The sequence below is a fragment of the Schistocerca gregaria genome, chromosome 7 (genome assembly GCF_023897955.1).
Source record: "Schistocerca gregaria isolate iqSchGreg1 chromosome 7, iqSchGreg1.2, whole genome shotgun sequence".
Classification (NCBI taxonomy): Eukaryota; Metazoa; Arthropoda; class Insecta; order Orthoptera; family Acrididae; genus Schistocerca; species Schistocerca gregaria.
In genome coordinates, this window is record NC_064926.1 from 151,843,367 (window position 1) to 151,867,505 (window position 24,139).

Consider the following 24,139-nt stretch of genomic DNA (forward strand, 5'->3'; position numbering starts at 1 on the left):
AGCTGAGAGTGTATACCAGAACATGCTTCGTAGGACAAAGCCTGTAACAACGGTGGTGGTCGCTACATCGAGCTGCATTTGTAACGTATCAGTGCTGCTCAGCACCTGGAGTATACTGAGCTCTCTTTTGTTTTGGGATAATGTCAACACCTAACGTTTAAGTTTTAATACAAACAAATATGCTTGAGTAATAAACGGATTTTCGTTATGTTCCCTTTCATATTGTTACCTAATAATTGCCGTGCGTCACGCATAATTCAATTCGACTCAAGCAGCAGTCTATGAATTAAACGTCTGCACTGAAACCGTCGTAGGACGGAAACAGTACTTTGGCGCACATGGGTTCCTATTCAAAACATTGTGTACTCAGTCCCATCTACAAGCCCTAGAAGTTTGTAACGTTTGCAAACACCCTGTCTAGTCATGCGTGCAGGTATCGAGAAAAAAAGAAAACAGTATCAGAGTGCGAATCTGTCCACTGTATCCATAATCACTAGGGTATCACACGTGTGACTTAGTGGAAAGCTGCTGCACCTGTGATCCAAACATCGTCGTTCAGTGAAAGTTGTTTGACGAAAGAAAGTGACAACCATTCCCAGAGAACCCATATGGAAACTGATCTGGATCTGGAGTTCAAACGCCCGGAGGAATAGGATTGTTCCTCTCACTTATCGCGTTCTTCACATGTGAAGTCCACGTATGAAATTGTAATTCCCTCTAACAGTGGGGAAATTAGGGGAGGCCTATATCACATCCAAAAGGACCATGCCAAGTAAACTACTTACAAGGGACCCCTCCATCGCACCCCCCTCAGATTATGTTATAAGTTGGCACAGTGTATAGGCCTTGAAAAACTGAACACAGATCAATCGAGAAAAGAGGAAGAAGTTGTGTGGAACTATGAAAAAGAGCTAAATATAAAAACTGAGTAGTCAATGTGCAGGATGGGCAACCTGAAGGACGGTCTGAGTTCAGGAGCGGCGTGGTCCCGTGGTTATCGTAGCAGCTACAGAGCGAGAGGTCCTTGGTTCAAGTCTTCCCTCAAGTGATAAGTTCACTTTTTTATTTTCGCAAAGTTATGATCTGTCCTTTCGTTCATTGACGTCTTTGTTCACTGTAATAAGTTTAGTGTCTGTGATTTGCGACCGCACCGCAAAACCGCACGATTAGTAGACGAAAGGACGTACCTCTCCAATGGGAACCGAAAACATTTGATGGCAAGGTCATAGGTCAACCGATTCCTCCACAGGAAAACACGTCTGGTATGTTATATACGACACTGGTGACGGCATGTGCGTCACATGACAGGAATATGTTGTCGACCCACCTAACTTGTACACTTGGCGAATGGGTAAAAAGATTCTTCTACCTTGCCCGATTTAGGTTTTCTTGTGGATGTGAAACCACTCCCAAGAAATTGATGAAAACATAAAAGTTGGTTAGATAATAACTGTCTGAAAATAAAAAATTAAACTTCACACTCGAGGGAGGACTTGAACCAAGCACCTCTCATTTCGCAGCTGATCACGCTAACCAAGGGACCACGGCGCTCCTGAGATTACGTTTTCTTTGATGTTCCTTATCTTGCCATGGACTACTCAGTTAGTATATTTTGGTTATTTTTTTCATAGCTCCACACAACTTGTTCCTGTTTTCTCGATTGATCTGTGTTCAGTTTTTCGAGGCCTATTCACTGTGCCAACTTATAACGATGATACTCTAACAAGGGAACCTCCCCATCGCACACGCCTCAGATCTAGTTATGATACGTGCGATGGCAACAGTTCACTGCAGGTTCAACAGCATTCTCCATTTCATCCGTTTCTCCGCTCTGTCTGTCTCTCTCTCTCTCTCTCTCTCTCCATTGTTTTACAATAAGACGGAGCAGAGTCCTGATCCTGGTGTTTTCTCTTCAGTTGGTATATGCTGTGCCCTTGAACCTTAGGTTACCCACAGCTCTCTCTAAAGTGTTCTTGATTATCCTATCTGTTCTCATAGAATGGCTTACGCAATATCTTTTCATACCCTTGATATTCCTTTCGTGACCGTCGATTACATTCATTCTCTTTTATATCCATAACTTTTTCTTTTGTCTTTTTAGTGCCATCATATTTCAGACTCACATTTGGAAAGCTTCTAAGTCTTCTTAGTACCTACGTTTCAACACCGTAATTATATGGCCACACCAATCGCAAAGTATTGGCTTCTCGAAATTTGCCGCAAAAATTCTACATATTTAGGGAAACAAAGACACTTACATCTCGTTACTCATACTGTTCAGTCGAAGACAACAAATATTCAAACGGTCTTATAAAAAAATAACAATTTAGACTGGAGACGGAGTCTGAAGAGACAACGGAAGCCTTCCATCAGGCACTGAAGATCCAGCACAATTTATCATTGGGAGCTGCGTAAGTGGCAGACCGACGACGAAATTGTGTCTGATTGCTATACTCTAAAGAATAATATGTTGCGAACAGTAGAGCATAATATTGCTAGTAGCGAATTAATCATGTATATTTCAGTGATAGGTAGTTAAGCAACAGGGGTACAAAAGACTGAGATTCACACCATACATTACGTTGACCGTGGTGACCAAACGACAACGTTCATAATCCTAAACATTGTTTATAAGAACCTGGGGATAATGGGAACTGTACATTACTTGTACTCTGTTCCTCAATTTAGAGAATGTAAACTAAATCATCAATTATCATACTGTTCAACCCAAGTATAAGATCATTAACAACTCCCAAGTAAAAATGTATCGTAATGCCTCAAAACCTCCTTTCAAACAGGAATACGGTCAATTCAGATACAATACTACTCTTATTGATATAACATGTTTCCTACTTTCTGTTCATTACTCAAATTTAATGACTTCATTGCAGTAGATTGGAGGAACATCACACAAAGATAGAATTAGTGTAATCGTCCCGCAGTATTTCGTTCATTTCTACTTATGTGTGGATTTAAAGAGACATATAAGGCCACGAAGAAAGTCTCTTGGCTTAAAGTAGACAAAGCGTTGATATGGCTGGAATTATGATGGTTTCTGCCTCGCAGTAGCCTAAGTGCCAAATTAATTCGATAAATAGCATTGTTTCTGCGGTATTTAAAACACTCGAATTGTACATCTCCTCTTTAAACTCAGAGACAGTACCATCATAAAATTTTCTGTTTTGGACAGTTCATTGCCAACGGAAACGCATTCACAGATTTATAGGGACTGTGTTTCTTCATTTTCATATGTTAAGAAACTAGCGGTTGAAGTCAAACGTGGCTACACTTTTTTCTTAACATGATCCTCGTTACCGACGAGACGAAAATCAAAGCGAAAGATGAAATACCGATGCACAATATTCTATTATTCCATACGATTGCACGTGTTTGAAACAACTGATGCTACACGCTTTTAAAATATTCCTTAGCTCAAAACGTTGGGGTTGCTGTTATGATATCCGACATGTTATAGAGTTCTGTTCTCAGTGGAGTGATGAAAGTTCATATTAGAAGTAGTAGGGAGTGGATTTTCAGTTCCGTATTTCCCTTACATCCAAAACAGTCCTCCCGAAAATGATTATCGAAATCACAGGATTGTAGATACTTTTAATATATTTCTGTGACAATCCATTCAATGAAAAAGTTTTAAGGCCTCTTGAACGTGTGCAAGTGATTAAAGACTATGTTTTGTGATCTATCCACGTCAATTTCTGATTGTCCATCGCTAGGGGAGAGTGTTATACCTGTCTACGTATCGGATTTAGAGTCATGAGAAGGAAAACTCACCAGAAATCGCCACAAGCCGTTTGCAGCATTTTCAACCTCTAGACATGGGGGGTTAATATTAAGAGATTTACAGATATAAGTACTATGTAACGTATTAAAACTATTTGTTTGGTACTGTTAATTCTTCAGTTACAGATTTGCATGGACAGTAAAATTATAGTGTTTATTTTTTTAAACTTGTTTGACAACGTGTAGACAGCCAAGAAGTAACTTGCTGATCGTGCACCATCTTGTACTTCGAAATAGAAAAGGTTTCTTAACATTGAAAGTGAGATATTTGCTAAATAACTATGTTTCGTTAATATCCTACCAGTTTTACTTGTCTTGAAAGTATAAATTTATGGTAGTTTCTAACAGTTTCTGTTTCAGATACTTTTTATAATACGTCTTTTTAATTTGATGTCACTTGCTGACTGTTGGTGCGCAGTAGAGCATTGACGTAACGCATAACTATTAAATACGGTGCTAACAATACTTTCTAGATTGCAACGCCTTTATATTCGAATAGAATGCTTGTTCCTAGGCACATGACCACGTTGTACATCGCAAAAGATTTTCATATTTGGAAGAACCATAATTTTTTGGAGTAATTTTGCAGTTCCGTAAAAAGACTGCAGCACACATAAATGAAAAGCTTACATTTCAAACTGTAATAAGAAAATATACTACGCCTTAATTACAAGGCTGACGAATGTCTAAAAGTGCTCCTAGGTTCAACGTTCTCCCATATATCAGAAGGAGCAATACTCTATATTTTACATGAAAATTTAATCGTGAAACAGCTTTGCCCAAAATATCACCAGCATTGCATGAGTGTTGGATGGAACCAAATTCGAAAAGAACTGTTTCAACCGTTTGTAAGTGAATCCAACTGGTTACACTCGTCGGTGTGTTTTCGTTGATCGGACGTAGGCTTGTCGCACCACGGATAAAATAATTGAAGTCAGATGGAGCTGATGGTCCTCTACCAGGAATGGCAGAGATGGTAACGTCAGCCAGAAATTTTATGGTCCTATCTTACAATTTTTAGGATGTTGGTGGCTCGTCATCCAAAACGTTGAAATGGTGCTGTAAATAATTAGTGGGTCAAATGACTCTGAGCACTATGGGACTTAACATCTATGGCCATCAGTCCCCTAGAACTTAGAACTATTTAAACCTAACTAATCTAAGGACAACACACAACACCCAGCCATCACGAGGCAGAGAAAATCCTTGACCTCACCGGGAATCGAGCCCGGAATCCCGGGCGTGGGAAGCGAGAACGCTACCGCACAACCACGAGATGTGGTCTTGCTCTTTAGTGCGATGGAAAATTACCGACACCACAAGATAGCCATATACAAGGAAGTGACAAAAGAAATGTGATAACTCCTAAGATGGTATCGGACCTCCTTTAGCCTGGCCTCCTTTATATATATATATATATATATATATATATATATATATATATATATATATATATATATATTTCATGTAAATACTCGGCTGAAGGCCACACCCTGGATATTGAATAAATCAGGGCTTAAGGCCTGGATAACAAAAATTTCTGATTAAACAAGCTTTCTAAATTTAGTTTTTAAACAAATCAGACTTCAAATTTTATTTTAAGTCTGCTGGTCTTGTTTTAAAATTAAAACAAACTCAATTACCAGACGGCTGAAGGCCTCGTACAGTACATGAGACTAAACTGAAAATCAAAATCTAAAACCAACAGAACAGTGAGGCTTAGAAGTGTTCCAAGGGTCGGCCTGAGGAGGTAGCTCTAACATAAGGTGAGGTGAGACAGGCAGCAAAGAGTAAGGTTGAATAATCGGATGGCTCACGATCCAGGGACAGCTAAAGGACCGACGAACAATTTCCTACTGGCCGATTAACAGTACAACAACGGAAAATATCAGCCGCACTACGTTTTCAGAACAGGTGTCTACAACCAGCCAAGGCACAATAACCGCTCTTAAAAGAAATATGAACAGACAACTAAAGGTCTGGTCAACTACACGCCGTGTCGGACAGCATAAACACGGCAAGGAAAAACATACGTCCGGAAAACTACACTAACGACCGTGGCAGGTAATGGGGCGTTAACGGCCACAAGGCAGAAAATACCGCTGGTGCGCTTCACTGATAAGTAGCAACCAATTTTACAGTTAAAGACCATACAGGACGACGGCTACAAAATTTCGCCGACTCCAACATACCATATGTTGCCGCTATCCAGAACGGCCCAGGAAGCAACAACTGACAATGAACGAAGAGATGTCACAGCAGTTGAGGTTTCATAACAGGTGAACTGGTCACTCAACTTCATTGTCAACGTTCGGTGGGCAACGTACTTTGTAGCTCTCACAGCTAGCGCCTCACAATCCGACCGAGTGTGTACTCGCTGCTCTGTCACAACCGACCAAGTGCCACACACACCACCAAACGGAAATACAGCGGTCACACCAAAGATGGTACAGCAGGACTAGTATCGATAAGCGCTGCTGCTGCCACTTATAGAGGCAAATCAGCAACTCGTTATGGTAGTAACTCAGAGAGAAATAAGACCCCACTCAACTGTGACAAAATGCCAAAGAGCTAACAGCATGAACACGAGCTGGCCACGGCTCAACTACCTCTATAGCCATCAACAACTGCCAAAGTGTTCGCCAACACAGGATTTTGTGCACGAACTGACATCTTAATTACGTCCCATAAATGTTCGATGGAATTCATGTTGAGTGACTTCAGTGGCCAAATCCTTCGCTCGAAATGTCCAGCATTACCTTCAAACCAATTGTGAAAAATTGTGGCCAAGTGATGTGGCACACAGTCATTCACAAAAAATTCCATCGTTGTTTGAGGACATGAGGTCCATGAATGGCTACAAATGGTGTCCAAGGTTTTCACTGGGAGCAAAAGAGCCTGTTCATTCCATTTAAACACAGCCCACACCATATGGAGCTAATATAATCTTGCACAGTCCCTTGTTGACAGGTTGTATCCATAGCTTTGTAGGGTCTGCGTCACACACAAGCCCTACTACCAGCTCTTAGCACCTGAAATCGTGACTCATCGGACCAGCCCACGGTTCTCTAGTGATCTAAAGTACTATGGTGATGAGTTCGAGAGAGGCACTGCCGGCGATATCGTGCTGTTAACAACAGCACTCGCATCGTTCGTCTGCCGCCATGCTCCATAAACGCCAAATTTCACCGCACTGACCTAACGGATACGTTCGTCGTACGTCCCACATTGATTTCTGTGTTTCTTTCATGCAGTGTTACTTGTCTGCTAGCACTGACAACTCCATGTGTATGCCGCTGCTCTTCGTCGTTACGTGAAGGACGTTGGCCGTTACGTTGTCCGTGGTGAGGGGTAATGAATGAGATTTGGTACTCTCTGCAAGCTCTTTATACTATGGATCTCGGAATACTGAATTCTCTAACGATTCAAGAAATAGGTCACATGCGTCTAGTTCCAACTACCATTCGACGTTCAAATTCTGTTAATTTCCGTCGTACAACCATAATAGTGTCGTAAATCTTTTCAGATGAATCACCTGAGTGCAAATGACAGCCCCTCTCTATTACACATTGCGTATGCGATACTACCATTCCATTTAAACACAGCCCACAGCATATGGAGCCAATATCAGCTTGCACAGTCCCTTGTTGACAGGTTGTATCCATAGCTTTGTAGAGTCCTAGCCCTAATATCAGCTCTTAGCACCTGAAATCGGGGCTCATCACACCAGGCCATGTGCATAATGTTATCCCATGACTTTCGTCACTTTATGTAGCGTACAGTACCACAGCTACTTTAAAGTTTTAGTTAGCTCCTACGAAAAAATCAAACTGGGCAATGAATTTGTTGATAGTGCTACCTCTTCTTTTTGCAATCATCCTTGAGCGCGACACATTTTTCTCCACAATGGAAGACTTTTTGAAGATGTTCTTGTAGAAGTCTGCATTTTGGCTAGTCAGGGAACGTTCCACTTCGAAAATCCTTCGTCGTCATTCATGAAAATCCCCCCAAACAAAAGAAAAATGTGGAAGTCACTGGGTGCTGTGGTATAAAAGTACCTGAGTAATGCAATATTTGATAGCAGAAACATGAATGACTGTGTCCAGCGCAGAATGAGCGATGACGACATCAAGGAGCAGAAACACTCGTTGTACAGCTTCACGTTATGGTTCGTCTTGGCAGTCTCCCGTAAAGCCATTGTCAGATGTCTATAGTGTGGTCTTACGACTCATGTCACTTTAAGGCCGTAATCTGTTAGCATCAAACCGTAGCAGTCCCCATAAAACGCTCCTCATCACCTAGTCATCCATTTTTGGCGGTGGTTAATCCGAGAATATTCACTGCTTTTTTTTCTCATCTGTTTCGGGGCTATAGTGATTCATCCAGCACTCGACTAATGCAGCTATCTGTATTGGAGGGATACAACTGCAACCTTTCCACTGCTGCCTCGGATCAGCGGAATTTTCTAGTGGATGTGACCAGCTGCGGTGCGCAGTGAGCGTCGAGGTTTGTAACGTACCACTGTCGCTTCGATTATGATACTCCTGCTATCAGGCTTGCAATTCTCGGATTTTCACAGAGAGATAGTCTACTACTTTGGTTTCGTCACTCATCGCTGATGTGTCTGACCAACTGGAAGCGTTTGCATCACTTGCCCACTGTAGCATATAGTGGACCACTTTTCCCCTACAGTTCCACCATCTCAACGTGGTTTGTAGCATCGTTGCTCCTCTTAAAAGGCAGAAAAAGGACTGCCGCACGACAGTGGAGGTGGCATTTCATGATGGTTCTTCCAGCGGGGTGATATTGTACCCTGGAGCAGGGATTTCAACACACAGAGGAATTATGTGCCTACAAACGAACAAAAATTTACTTCCCTGTGGGGCCCGTAGGTTGCCTAGGGTCGTAACAAATACCTCATTTACACGTTTGACAAAATTTGCTGCGAATTGTTCATTTGTTGCTAGTTACATAAGGTCAGATAAGCTTTCATCATGGTTCATCCAGCGGGGTGATATTGTACCCTGGAGCAGGGATTTCAACACGCAGAGGAATTATGTACCTGCAAACAAACAAAAATTTACTTCTCTGTGGGGCCCGTAGGCTGCCTAGAGTCGTAACCTATACCTCATTTACACGTTTGACAAAATTTGCTGCGAATTGTTCATTTGTTGCTAGTTACATAAGGTCAGATAAGCTTGTTTCGACATTGTACCATTATCAAGGGCTCCTGAAGAAATTGAATTTTATATATCATTTTATTGTACGTCTATGTAACAGTACTACGAGAATTTTTCTTCTATTATAATTATATCCATATGGAGTGTCGTCCGTAAATCAGAATGTAAGTTATTTTATGTACATTTTTGTTAACATAGTCATATATTTCCTTCCTATAGACGTGTCTCGTTATTCTTTGGCAGTTGTAAAATGACAGATCGTTCTAACGATACTTTATCTTTACAATTCAATTACATATTCGGTAGCAAGAGAAATTTTTTGCCAGAGATACTGAGCATAAACATTTTGAAAGAAATAGAAAGATATGTACACACAAATAGATATGACAGTACATCTACGTAATGCACAGCGCCTCTGGCAAAAAATTCTCTGTCTATGATATAAATTAATTGTAAACATAAAGCATCGTTGGAATTATATGTCATTTACAGCTGTTAACGAATAACAAAAAAGGAAATACACACCTGTGTTTACAAAATACCATATAAAAGAAATATCGTTCTAAGATAAATTATGGACGTCACTCCAGCTGGACGAAAGTATAGCATAAAACAGAAACTCACAATACTACTACATTCACTACTCTACTATAGAAAGGAAATACATCACCTATGTTAGCAACGTAGTACATAGAAGAACTTATATTTCATCATGATTTATGGACGTCATTCTATCTATATGTCAGTATAATATAAGATTAAATTTCGTAGTACTAGTACACAGACGTAAAATAAAATAGCAGGTAAACGTAAAGTCCACAGAAACACTTGATAATGCCACATATGCCAAAACAAGAGTGTCGTCAATTTTTGTAATACACAAGAAATATACAATTTTCAACTAATTTTATCAAAAATATTAACAAAAAGGAAATGAATTTCGTACCTTCATGTTGTTCGAATGTTGTTGTCGTGGTCTGCAGTACTGAGACTGGTTCCATGCAGCTCTCCATGCTACTCTATGCTGTGCAAGCTTCTTCATCTCCAACTTCTCACTACAACCTACATCCTTCTGAATTCGCTTAGTGTATTCATCTCTTGCTCTCCCTCTACGATTTTTACCCTCCACGCTGCCCTTCAGTGCTAAATTTGGGATCCCCTGATGCCTCAAAACATGTCCTATCGACCGGTCGCTTTTCTTGTCAAGTTGTGTCACAGACTCATCTTCTCCCCAATTTTATTCAATACCTCCTCATCAGTTGTGTGATCTACCCATCTAATCTTCAGCATTCTTCTGTAGCACCACATTTCGAAAGCTTCTATTCTCTTCTTGTCCAAACTATTTATCTTCTATGTATCACTTCCGTACATGGCTACACTCCATACAAATAGTTTCAGAAACGACTTCCTGACAAACCTATACTCGATGCCAATAAATTTCATCATGTGATGTATCTGACCCCAGGAATGTGTCAATAAAGTTTCCCCTTCCTGGGACAATGAATTCATGGTGTTCTTATTTCAATTTCCAGGAGTGTATTTATGTCCCTCTTCCTGTATTGGAGTGCGAGTGTCCTCTGAAATACGTAATTCTTGTATTACCTGTGTCAGCTGATCTTGTACTTCCCGGATTTCTCTTTGGTGTTGCGTATTAATTTGATTCTGATTTTGTTTGAATTTCCTAATTTGTTCGAACTCTTCTGTGTCATTAAAGACTACCGGTTTAGTGTCATTCAGATTATCTTCTACCTTTGTAGATAAATTATTTAGCTGATCCGAAAGTTCAACTATTTTCTCTGATAATGAACTAATGTCCTCCATGTGTCTTTCTGAACCAATTTTCAGAGTATGTTCTGTGTCCTTTAAGTTTTCTTGAGTTTTTGCAAGTTGCGTAACCGAATCGGTAGATGCAACTGAGTTAATTTTAGCTTGCAAGGTCTCATGATTTTCATGAACAATAGTTTGCAGTTATGGCTGTTATGGCTCTTCGTGATTCTGTAATGCATTTTCATGCCGCGAAAAAACAGGTTGGAAATGTTCACAAATTTGTGTTTTTACATCATTACAGACTTTTTGACATTTCGATTCGATTTTATGTAATTCAGTAGTTAAATCTTCACGTGTTTGTTCAAGTGTATGTTCCACTGAGTCTAACTTTTGAAGCTTTTGTTCCATTGTGTCTAACTTTTGAAGATTTTGTTCCATTGTGTCTAACTGTTGCTGTGTTTGTCTCTGGTGTTGTTCCATTGTGTCTAACTTTTGAAGATTTAGTCCCATTTGTTCTGATTTTGTTCCATTTGTTGCATTAATTGCAATAATAATGTTTTAGTGTCTGGAATCTGTTTTTCTATGCTTTTTGACAGTGCATTTTCACCGGCAACAGTCACATTTTGGCAGGCAGAAAATGTGTCTTGACTCATTTGAGAAAACGGTGAGGACCCAAAACCTAAGTCTATAGTATTTGCAATATTGTGTTCTGTCATTTCGGATTCCTGAGTCAAGCTGTTGCCGACTGATAGATCGATAATTGTTCCCTGTTCACTACTTGTTTCATTGTCTACACCATTATTTGCCGCCCGCTCCATTTCCCTATGCACAATTACCAAATTACTACTTCGAATGTCTGTTAATTCACTACACAGTGGTGCTGATAAGCTACGCTCATCATCACTATTATTTCTCAGTTAACTGTGGAGCCTAGTGTTACGTTTTTCACACGCCATTATTGTTACAATATTTCACACGATAACACAGAAAAGCACAATTTGAAGAAATAAATAAGAGAACAAATTAACACAGCACTGAAAATTATATCTTGTTAATTGGAAGTGCACCTGTGAAATACTTGGTGCAAATCTACATGCATGCCACAACTGTTTTACTGTACAACAATGAAAAACGGCAACTACACAGGAGATTCTCTCTACAATTACACACGAGCAATAAACTATAGCTACACTAATTACACAAACTACTAGAAAAAAATCAGAAGATTCAAGTGAGGTATCCTGGCAGGGTCGCCATATGAAACATCCCCTTATAACAATTACACATGACTGTGCTTAAACTGACACACAATATTTTTAGCGCAACGCAATCTGACTTTCAATAATCCCTACAAAAGAATGGCCGTGACTAACATTAACCTATACGTTTCACAAATCACTTACCTCACAAAAATCTTCGTTACTCCAACTACTGCAATACAACGAGCACCAATACTGCCAGCTAAATAAAAGATTCAAACTACAGAAGGCACTAATTACTGATAGGCACAGTTAGCAAATGAAAGATTTTAATAGAGAACAAACAATGTATTTACCTTAATAGTCATAATATATATATCAGTTCATGACATCAATTCTTACAAATTTCAAAACTCCGCCATCTCTCTCTCCACATCCATCACTGCTGGCGGCTCACCGCCAACTGCGCAACGCTCCGTGCTGTTAGCATCCAGCTGCCGCTGCCCAACACTACAATGGCAGACAACAGTGCAAACCAGCAACAGACTGCACACGGCACAGCCAGTGATTTTCATACAGAGCGCTATGTGGCGTTACCAATAAGAAAACCTAAACAGCCTACTTACAATATGAACGTTTTAGTTGGACCACTTTTTTCACTTTGTGGTAGATGGCGCTGTAATAGTCAGAATCATATGACTTACAATTTTAGACAAACAGTTGGTAATAGGAAGATTTTTTAAATTAAAATACTGAACATATGCACGTTTGAACATTTTATTTCTGTTGTTACAATATGATAGATGTAACTTTGTGACCTAATCATTTCTGAGAAAGCATGCTGTTACAACGTGACTATCTGTAAATATCACATTAATGCTCAAATTTATGTCCGTCAGCCTCATTGCGTTTGGCAATAAATGTAAAGACATTCCTCTTAACAGCGATTAGTTCACCTTCCGTAATGTTTGCACAGGGATTGACAATGTGCTGACGTATGTTGACAGGCATTGTTAGTGGATCACGACAGCAAATATACAAAATGTTCCCACATACAGAAATCCGGGGAAGTCATATAAGGTGAAGGTGCAGGCTATGGAATGGTGCTTCGACGACTAATGCATCTGTCATGAAATATGGTACTCAACACCACATTAACTGCACGTGAATTATGTGCTGGACATCCGTCATGTTGGAAGTATATCGCCATTCTGTCATGCTCTGAAACATCTTGTAGTAACATCGGTAGAACATTACGTAGGAAATCAGCATACACTGCACCATTTAGAGTGCCATCGATAAAATGGGGGCCAATTATCCTTCCTCCCATAATGTCGCACCATACATTAACCCGCCAAGATCGCTGATGTTCCACTTGTCACAGCCTTCGTGGATTTTCCGTTGTCCAGTAGTGCGTATTATGCCGGTTTACGGTACCGCTGATGCTGAATGACGCTTCGTCGCTAAATAGAACTCGTGTAAAATATTTGTTATCGTCCGGTAATTTCTCATGTGCCCAGTGGCAGAACTGTACACGACGGTCAAAGTCGTCGCCATGCAATTCCTAGTGCATAGAAATATGGTACTGGTGCAGTCGATGTTGATGTAGTATTCTCAACACCGACGTTTTTGAGATTCCCGATTCTCGCGCAATTTGTCTGCTATTGATATGCCTATTAGCCACGACAGCAGCTAAAACACCTACTTGGAAATCATCATTTGTTGCAGATTGTGGTTTCACATGCCTCTGAACACTTCCTGTTTCCTTAAATAACGTAACTATCCGGCGAACGGTCGGGACATTTGGATGATGTCGTCCAAGATACCGAGTAGCATACATAGCACACGCCCGTTGGACATTTTGATCACAATAGTCATACATCAACATGATATCGACCTTTTCCGCAATTGGTAAATCGTACATTTTAACATGGGTAATGTATCATGAAGCAAATACCGTCCTCATTGGCGGTATGGTACGTGAAACCACGTACTTTTACGATTGTGACTATTACAGCGCCATCTATCACAAAGCGAAAAAAGTGGTCCAACTAAAACATTCATATTTCTTTACGTACTACAGGAATATGTATAAAAATGGGGGTTCCTATTTCAAAAAACGCCGTTGATATCCGTTTGACCTATGACAGCGACATCTAGCGGACCAACCAAAGCGTCATCTGCTTTCCCCTTCAAGCTAAACGAGTTTCGTTCTTTGTAGTGTTTTTCGTTTGATTCTTATTCCGTGAGATATTTGGCTCGGTCACTATCAATGGACCACCCTGTACATACCAGTGACATGAAACTTGAAACAGCTCACAACATTGTACACCTAACTTTCTGGAAGCTGGAAGCACAACTGAATGGTGCACCGGTGAGTCGTTCACTCGTGCAGGCCCCCGCTGCAGTGGCAGCTGTGGGTGTGCCACAGACGTCCTCGCAGTATTGCGCGCGGCACTGCGAGGGCGGGATCCGATTAGTGGCGGCGGGTGCTTTCGTTCGACTGCACCTGAGCCCACGTGGTGGAAGGCCGCATGTGCGCGGATTTGCAGGCGGCGGCTCAGCTGCCACGCTGCAGCGACCCGCAGCTGCAGTAACAGGTGCGACGCGAGAAAGCGGACAATCCCACCCTGCGATCTGCCCCGTGGCCGCGAGTACCAACCACGCACTGGCCGGCACCGTAGAGTCGGCCAAACAGGATCTCTGGCAGCTGCCCGCGCTGTTGCCAGCTTTCACTGCCAAGGGCTAACGGCTGCAGGGGAAACACTGGTCTTCTATACAGCTGCAATAGAAGTAAGGTGTTCCGGTAGAGGCATACACAAAAATAATTTAGAAAAAGATGTTGTAACTATTGCGAAATCATTTCTGTAAACACGAGACTAAATATACAGTTGTCAAAATCAATGTTTCATGTAAGTCTGCAGGCTTTCGTGGCCGTTGTCACTGAAGTTAAAATCTTCTGGGTTATTAGGCCGCATCATGTTTCTTCTAAAACGTTCGACGTTTCGACCCCTCTGTTGGGATCTTCCTAAAGATATTTTGGTGTCCACTATTACTAGAACACAGTCAGAGGCGAGTGTCGCGTCCACTTATAAGTAGAGTGAGTGCCACAGGACCGTGTTTTAACGATTCGATGGAAATGCGCCCTATGTGGTATGTCTCCAAACTAGATACACATATTACAGTCCGACCAACATGCTATCATCGTTATTCTGTACCATCCAACAGAGAAAAATTACGAACTATTAAAGATTCACTAAATTCATCCAATATATAACTCACCTAGACGCCACTGCAGGCGCGATGTCGCATGACTGCGATATGGATCCGGCGCAAAGGGAGAGAGTTGTGATGCTCCCAGAATAGCATTCCTAACGGTATATCGCATCAGCGTCATAACTAAGTTAGCGATAGGTGCTTGAGAGGCAGTGCAATCCCCGTGTACACATTTGCTTGACAGATGTGCTGTTTACAGAGATAGTGACGGAATGACTTGTAATTTGCACCATGTCAGACGCTGCTGCTATGCATTTATCTGTTTCCTTGTAAGAGGTATTTGCCGTTACTAACGATCATTTTATGTAGGGCTGATGCAGGTGTAGTATAATTTCCGAACCGTGATCTTATGTTAACAGTGGGCGTGAGTCGTGCTTCGGTAGCTCAGATGGTAGAACACTTACCCACGAAAAGGCAAAGGTCCCAATTTCGAGTCTCGGTCGGGCACACAGTTTTAATCTGCCAGGAAGTTTCATATCAGCACACACTCCGCTGCAGAGTGAAAATATCATTCTGGGAACATCCTCCAGGCTGTGGCTAAGCCATGTCTCCGCAGTATCCTTTCTTTCAGGACTGCTAGTTCTGCAAGGTTCACAGGGGAGCTTCTGTAAAGTTTGGAAGGTAGGAGACGACAATTTGGCAAAAGTAAAGCTGTGAGGATCGGGCGAGAGTCGTCCTTCGGTAGCTCAGATGGTAGAGCACTTGCCCGCGAAAGGCAAAGGTCCCGAGTTCGAGTCTCGGTCGGGCACACAGTTTTAATCTGCCAGGAAGTTTCATATCGGCGCACACTACGCTGCAGAGTGAAAATCTCATTCTGGAACCATGTTAGATGCCCTTGCAAGGGTTTGTAGCTACGTGCGCCCACTTCATGGCGCTGTGTCAGACACGATGCGCAGTTAAGCATGGTTAAATGCGTCTCTCTGTGCTATCCTGGGAAGCATTGGAACATCTCCCTCGGTGCTGGATTGTACCACGGCTATGCATCATCGCGTATGGTACCAGCGTGAGCGCGCCTTGGAGTTACGTGACGTCAGTATAGCACTCGAAGAATTCTAACTGTATACACGGAAATAGACCCAGCTTTCACCAGCAGAATCGTGAGAGCGATGGCTGATACTGGTTTACGTCCTGCAGTGGATCGCGGCGGCGGCCGTGGCGACGGCTGCGGCGGGCGGTGGCGGCGTGAGGTATCGAATGGTGGAATGTGTTTTTTATTAGCAACTTTTGTTTGAGCTATATTCCATCGATTGCACCGACCAATAGGATGCTGCTGTAGTGTAGTTAATGGGAATGAGTAAGTGAGTGGTGACCTCATGCAGAAAAGCTTGTAAAGTGCAAAACACTAGGTTAATTTGCATAATTTTTATGTAAAACACAGTACAAATGTTTAAGGGAGTGTATTGCAAAGACAAATGCGCCAGAAATGGCGTTTAAGGGAATGTTAAATTCGAGGTGTACCAGAAAATGGTGGGAGGACATAACTAATTACTTAACTTGGCATAAGAAGTGGTACCATAGCTTAACGAAATGGGGGTGACATGAGAAACCACCTAACAGAACAATAGGTTAAGTGCCAACAAAGGCCCAAACTTTAGGTTGAGACACCCAAAGTACAATGCAGAACATTAGGTTATGCAACATGTTTGCCACATGTAATTGCTTCTTCTCAGACCTAGAAGTTTCCAAACAGCAGAGAGGGGTGATGAAGAGAAATCCAACCCCCACAAACTGAATTTATTATAAATAAACAGTATACCCTTTCCATATGTTCCATAAATAGTCTAAATTGTTTAAACAATATTGCATACAGAGAATTGATTCCTCTCCAAATGACCTATCAACTGAGTTTCTTTCCTGCCATTTTCTGGGAAGGAGAGGGTGGGAGGGGTTGGGGTATACCGGAGGGAAGGAATGGAATTTAATTAAGTGATCCACTTAATTAAGTAATCAACTGATAGTAGTGATAGCGTGTGTTCCAATAACTCAGACCTAAAAAGACTTGAATCCCCTTAAACAATATTCCATACACAGGAATCATTTCTCTCCAAATGGCTGATCAATTGAGTTTTCTTCCCGCCATTTTCTGGAGGAGAGGGTAGGAGGGCAGATGTTTTACCAGAGGGGGAGAGGTTAAGTAAGTAGTTAATCAAACTTATAATAGTAGCAGGGGCCAATCCAATAACTCAGACCTGAAAGTGTACCTGTAGCAGCAAGGGGGAGGTTTCCATTGGGGGGAGAGGAGTGGGAGCATGTGGGAAGAACACTGGGTTAATTTTGGTGACATGAAAACCACTTAACAGAACAATACACTATGGACCAGTCAATCAAAGGAAAACCATAGGTTGAGTACCTGTCAATCAAAGGAGAACAATAAGTTGATGTGGAAAAGCACTTGACAGAGCAATAGGTTGACTTGGAAAAGCACTTAACTAATTCCGCTCTCCTGGACGATGTTTATAGTTCTCATTCCGTCTCAAACACTTTTTTCTTTTCTGTGATGCTGGAAGATCTTCCACGTTTAGGAAATGTCTTTTTTAGCCACTTCAGGCGATGATTGATGGCATTTGGCACATAAGTTTCCATCATCATCGACAGATGTATTGTCATTGACTAGCAGCTTACATATCTTTTTATTCTCTACTTACTATGAGAACATATTTGGAAACATCTGTCTATCGAAAACCCGGTAAGTCTTCGTCGGGCAAGTGTCATTGCCAACATAGAATTTTCTCACTGCTCTTTCACGTCTCCTGGACGAACTTTTGTGATCTTGGTCCTTCGCACACGCTTCTCTGCCTTCTTCGTTGCTATTAAGACCCTCCACGTTCACCCGACATCTTTGGTTGTTGGCAACGCCAGTGTATTTCCGATGTGGCTTGGGATATTCTGCAGCGAAGTCGGTATAGGAAGAACCCTAGAAGTTAACAGCATTGTTGCCAGCTTTCAACGACGAAGCGCAAACGGCTGCTGGTGTAATAACAAAGCGCAAGGAAAGTGAGGCGCCGGTATAGCGTCGTATGCGACATAGCGTTACGTTTACTGGTTGAGGTAGATGCATAAAGCAAGCGTGCCAAGCCCACCGTACCTGTCACGGTTCTTTCTTCTTTCGCTGACTCTAATATATTCAACTTGGAGGACTGATCACCTGCTGTTGTGTGAGTTAATGCACACGTTACACATTGTGGGGTGATTCTAAGGAGTTTTGATTCATTTTACTCAGTTGTGTATGTAACTACAAGGGCAAGTCACTAAGTAAACACATTTTTTTTTCTATTCCATAGGTGGACGCCTCTCATTCAACAATAATATTTCTTAATTTCAGAATTTTTGCTTGTCCGTTACCTAAGTCGGTTCAGTGAACATCTCTGTTCGAAGTTATTTCGAAGCATCTCATTATGAGTGCTCTTTATCCACATGCTGCAAGGAGCTTTCAGTTTTCTGTTCTGTGAGTGAATTAAATCTGCGGAGATTATTCGCATCAGGAAAGTTATGTGTGGTGTATATGTTTCATGAACGAAACCCTTATGAGTGGATAAATTTCTTCAATGGCCGACGTGTTACGAACTTAGGTATTCCAAATCACAGTTGGCTGTTAACCGAATGCAAGCGTGCAAATCCCACATCCATGACACCACACCAAAATACACATCACTTCTGGATAAAAACAAAGACCTCAGTAACTGTGTACTTGGTCTGTTGCCCAGAAAATAAAAAAAGGGAAAATTAAACCTAACATTTATTTCTGTGTACTTAACGTACACCTGAAGATGGGATTCCAGAAATAGTTCATGTAATAAATTTACTTTTTATGTTGTCAATGATGATGCGGTAGATTTGGACATATTGTAAGTAATTTTCTGATGTGTATACCCACGCGAGATATGATTTAATATCCAGTCAGTACAATATTTCGAGAACTTGAAAGAGAGGGAGATGGGATTTATATTGTGGTGTGTTAAACAGAGAGATTCTGTTGAGGCAGATGTGGAAGTACCGTATATAATCTTTTACGTTGAGCGCACATGTGTGAAATGAAATGAAGTTTACATATTTTAGACGTATGATGTTGTATATATTTGCACATAACGCCATTTTACGTTATTCAGAGGAAAATGTCTTTGAACATAACGCTGTTCTTACGCATCTGACGTGAAGCTTGCGTTATTTAGTTTGAAACACTGCATATATTTGATCTTGTCACCCGATTTTGAAACTAGTACTGAGCTGTGGTTCGCTTGAGAGGAAGAGGGGAGATGGAGAAGGGGAGTGATCGGGATAAGGAGAGGTGGTACAAAGCACAAGCAGACTAGTTCTGCTGCCTTGCTATTTTTTTAATTTCGTGTCACCATTGCCTGCTTGCATTTTTAAATTCCTCTCCAGTGCCGTCTTAGATTTGGAAATTTCCCACAACCATCAGTTTTTATGTTTTAAATTTCCTGCCAGTATCACCTCGGATTTTTAAATTTTCCACCGCCACCAGTATGTATTTTTTGAGAGACAGCAGCGCCAACTAGGAATCAGAACATACATAGATGTACTACTGCTAGACTACCTAGCGTCGTAGCTTCATCATTAGGTTCGATACGTTCTACAGACACCAAATATTTTTTGATGTGAGTATAAAGGGAAATCACGGAATCTGAGAATGCCAAATCCGAGGAATAGTGTGCACATCCCACGAAATTCTTCTTTAAATACCTCAATTTCGCTAGTGTGTAAGCACGCGCCACTGTTCAAACAAAAGATAACTCTTTATTTTGCCATTCACTACTCTTATCACGTAGTTATCCGTGCAGCTCCCAAACAAATTCCAAAATTATTATTTTATTGTTTGCAATATAAAAATTAATATTAACAATGCCTTTTTAAATCATAGAACACAGTGATCTTGTGACGGTTTCGTCTTGATCGGTAGAATTTTTCGGACATCTCCCAAGCCATTAACCCCGCGCTATGTGGTTTAATGGCATTTGTAACTCACCTGTTACCCACGGAGAAGCTGTGCTTTAAAGCGTTGGCCATGGCAAAACCGCTGTACTAGTTTTTATCTTAACATAAATACACCCCTGGAAATTGGAATAAGAACACCGTGAATTCATTGTCCCAGGAAGGGGAAACTTTATTGACACATTCCTGGGGTCAGATACATCACATGATCACACTGACAGAACCACAGGCACATAGACACAGGCAACAGAGCATGCACAATGTCGGCACTAGTACAGTGTATATCCACCTGTCGCAGCAATGCAGGCTGTTATTCTCCCATGGAGAACATCGTAGAGATGCTGGATGTAGTCGTGTGGAACGGCTTGCCATGCCATTTCCACCTGGCGCCTCAGCTGGACCAGCGTTCGTGTTGGACGTGCAGACCGCGTGAGATGACGCTTCATCCAGTCCCGAATATGCTCAATGGGGGACAGATCCGGAGATCTTGCTGGCCAGGGTGGTTGACTTACACCTTCTAGAGCACGTTGGGTGGCACGGGATACATGCGGACGTGCATTGTCCTGTTGGAACAGCAAGTTCCCTTGCCGGTCTAGGAATGGTTGAACGATGGGTTCGATGACGGTTTGGATGTACCGTGCACTATTCAGTGTCCCCTCGACGATCACCAGAGGTGTACGGCCAGTGTAGGAGAGAGCTCCCCACACCATGATGCCGGGTGTTGGCCCTGTGTGCCTCGGTCGTATGCAGTCCTGATTGTGGCGCTCACCTGCACGGCGCCAAACACGCATATGACCATCATTGGCACCAAGGCAGAAGCGACTCTCATCGCTGAAGACAACACGTCTCCATTTGTCCCTCCATTCACGCCTGTGGCGACACCACTGGAGGCGGGCTGCACGATGTTGGGGCGTGAGTGGAAGACGGCCTAACGGTGTGCGGGACCGTAGCCCAGCTTCATGGAGACGGTTGCGAATGGTCCTCGCCGATACCCCAGGAAAAACAGTGTTCCTAATTTGCTGGGAAGTGGCGGTGCGGTCCCCTACGGCACTGTGTCGGATCCTACAGTCTTGGCGTGCATCCGTGCATCGCTGCGGTCCGGTCCCAGGTCGACGGGCACATGCACCTTCCGTCGACCACTGGCGACAACATCGATGTACTGTGGAGACCTCACGCCCCACGTGTTGAGCAATTCGGCGGTACGTCCACCCGGCCTCCCGCATGCCCACTATACGCCCCCGCTCAAAGTCCGTCAACTGCACATACGGTTCACGTCCACTCTGTCGCGCCATGCTACCAGTGTTAAAAACTGCGATGGAGCTCCGTATGCCACGGCAAACTGGCTGACACTGACGGCGGCGGTGCACAAATGCTGCGCAGCTAGCGCCATTCGACGGCCAACAATGCGGTTCCTGGTGTGTCCGCTGTGCCGTGCGCGTGATCATTGGTTGTACAGCCCTCTCGCAGTGTTCGGAGCAAGTATGGTGGGTCTGACACACCGGTGTCAATGTGTTCTTTTTTCCATTTCCAGGAGTGTATATGGAACTGCCACAAAATAATAACACAGGGCACTTCGGAGATTATGAAAGAAATTGGCAAAGTACACCGAATTTTGACATGGAACCGCCGAAACGACGTAACAATGACCGACATGCGACTCGCCGACATGATGATTTTGACTATAAGCTGTTCATTACTACACGTAAATTCAAAACATTTAAAAATTCTGGCAACGACATTCATCCACAAGCGTGGCTCCATCAATTCTCTCATTGTCCCCCCCCCCCCCTCCAACTGGTCGTTGGAGCACATATTAGAATTTATATGTGGCTACTTGGAGAATGAACCAGCTGTAACAATGCGATCGGTCATTCACAATTGTCACAGTGAAGGAGAACTTTATCATGCCTTCCTCTCACCATATTGGTCTCAAGCTACACAAGACCTAGAAAACATGGTATCATAATGATGAAACATTTCGAACAATCTAAATTTCCAGGCTTGTGAAATATTTTGAAGACATGTTGCACAAGAATCAGTACCTATCAAACCCATACAGCCCTTCAGAACTCATCCGCATTTGCTTAATGAAATTGCCAGAACATTTAAGGAATATTATTTTATTAGGACGATGCAAAGACGACATTGAAGCTTTTCAGGGACTCTTACATGAATTAGAAATTGACACAGACAGTCGCGGGATGCGAAAACAGGAAAACAATCACTACAGGTCACATCCGTCACAACTCCGTGACGACAGAAACAATAACTGGACACGTCAAGTCTATTCTTACAACGCAAATCCTGACCAAAACAGACACCACCCATATGACAACCACTGGCACAGTAATAATAGTTACAGAGAAAGATCGCATTTCTGTAGTAATGAATATGACAGAGATTATCATAGAAACAGACAATATGGGAACAAAAACAATTATTATCAAGGGAGACAGAATAACTTCAGACGCAACGGTCCAGCGCGCAGTTACGATTCAGAGAGAAATTCTCCACCACTTAACCGACAAGTAAGAAACTACAGGAACAACCGACATGACGACAGACGATATAATCATAACGACAGACCGAAATTTCATCAGAACTGGCGGAATTCAAACAGAGCTGGGCCCTCTGGACAAGGTGAATTTGTTGAAGTTATGTCTTCTAATCGCAATAACGACGGGCGACAACAAAGAGACAGATATTGACTCGCACCGCAGGCAGCCACGTGCGCCCACTGGCTCCGAGAAAAATAACATACACGCTAACCTTGAGATAAATTTTAGCATTCTTTACCGACTTTTACGACATGATAATTCCGTTGAAGCTAGAGCTTTGCATAGTAGGAAGAGTATAGGTTTACACCACATTTCACATGTAAAACCGTTTCTTGAATGATAATCTGCTTTTTAACTTAGTCTTTCCCATAAAACATTTCACTTCACATTTCTAGTATGCTTTGTCACTCTGAGAAGCTGTTAACATGCAACATTGTTTTGAAGTTAACTATCCAGTCTAGAACCTAGGGAACATTTTTAAACAGAAATTACGAATGCATTGTTATAGTGAACAGACGACACAGTGTTGTTATTTGTACATTCTTGCTTGTTAGTTGCACGATTACGTAACGACTATAAGACTTACATACTTAGAACATATACTGTTAATGAGATTTTATTGCAACAATTTGGTTTAGTTGAAAAGACATTCTTTATTTGAAGTACTTTCTGTGAGATTAAAGATGACTTAGCATTTGGTTTCTTTGATAGCTACACGATTATATCACGACGCTACTAATGTGTGTGACAATTTACATTGTGCTTTTGCGGTGTATCTGTTTTACATTTGCACAGTTTTTCTGAATTCTTCTGGAAAGGAAAACATGTTTTAGAACTAAATTTGTGGTGTAGCTACAATGAGACAGCCTTTATCATAGCACAACAATACGTTACGTTATAGCACTTTCTTGGTCACGGTAAGGTACTTATTAACTACGATATCTATACGGAAAGCATTTCACTTTCGTTTATGATGAGGTAAGTGCATTGACTTCAGCAGAACTTTGCTTACAGAGGACGATAGCTACGACAGTTCCACAGAATTATCTTACAGCAAAACGCACATTTAGCACTACAGGGCACGAATTTGAGTGATTCATTTGGTACTTAAACCATTTATTTTTCAAGATTGTTGAATTACAAAGGTTTTCCTTGATACATTTCATTCCATTGCTGTAATCTGTAACACCTGAAGATATAATTACATTAATTCTTAGGGGGGTACACGCCTACTTTGTGTACCATGTGTTTGGCAAGTACAAGGGGCCCTAGCTAATATGGTATTTGCTTATACAATTTTACACATTGGTACGATATTTCTCTAACACAGAATTACACAGCTATCTGATCATTTAACTGGGAGAGACAAACATTCATTTTAATACATCAGTGACAGATGTTTACGTAATTACAC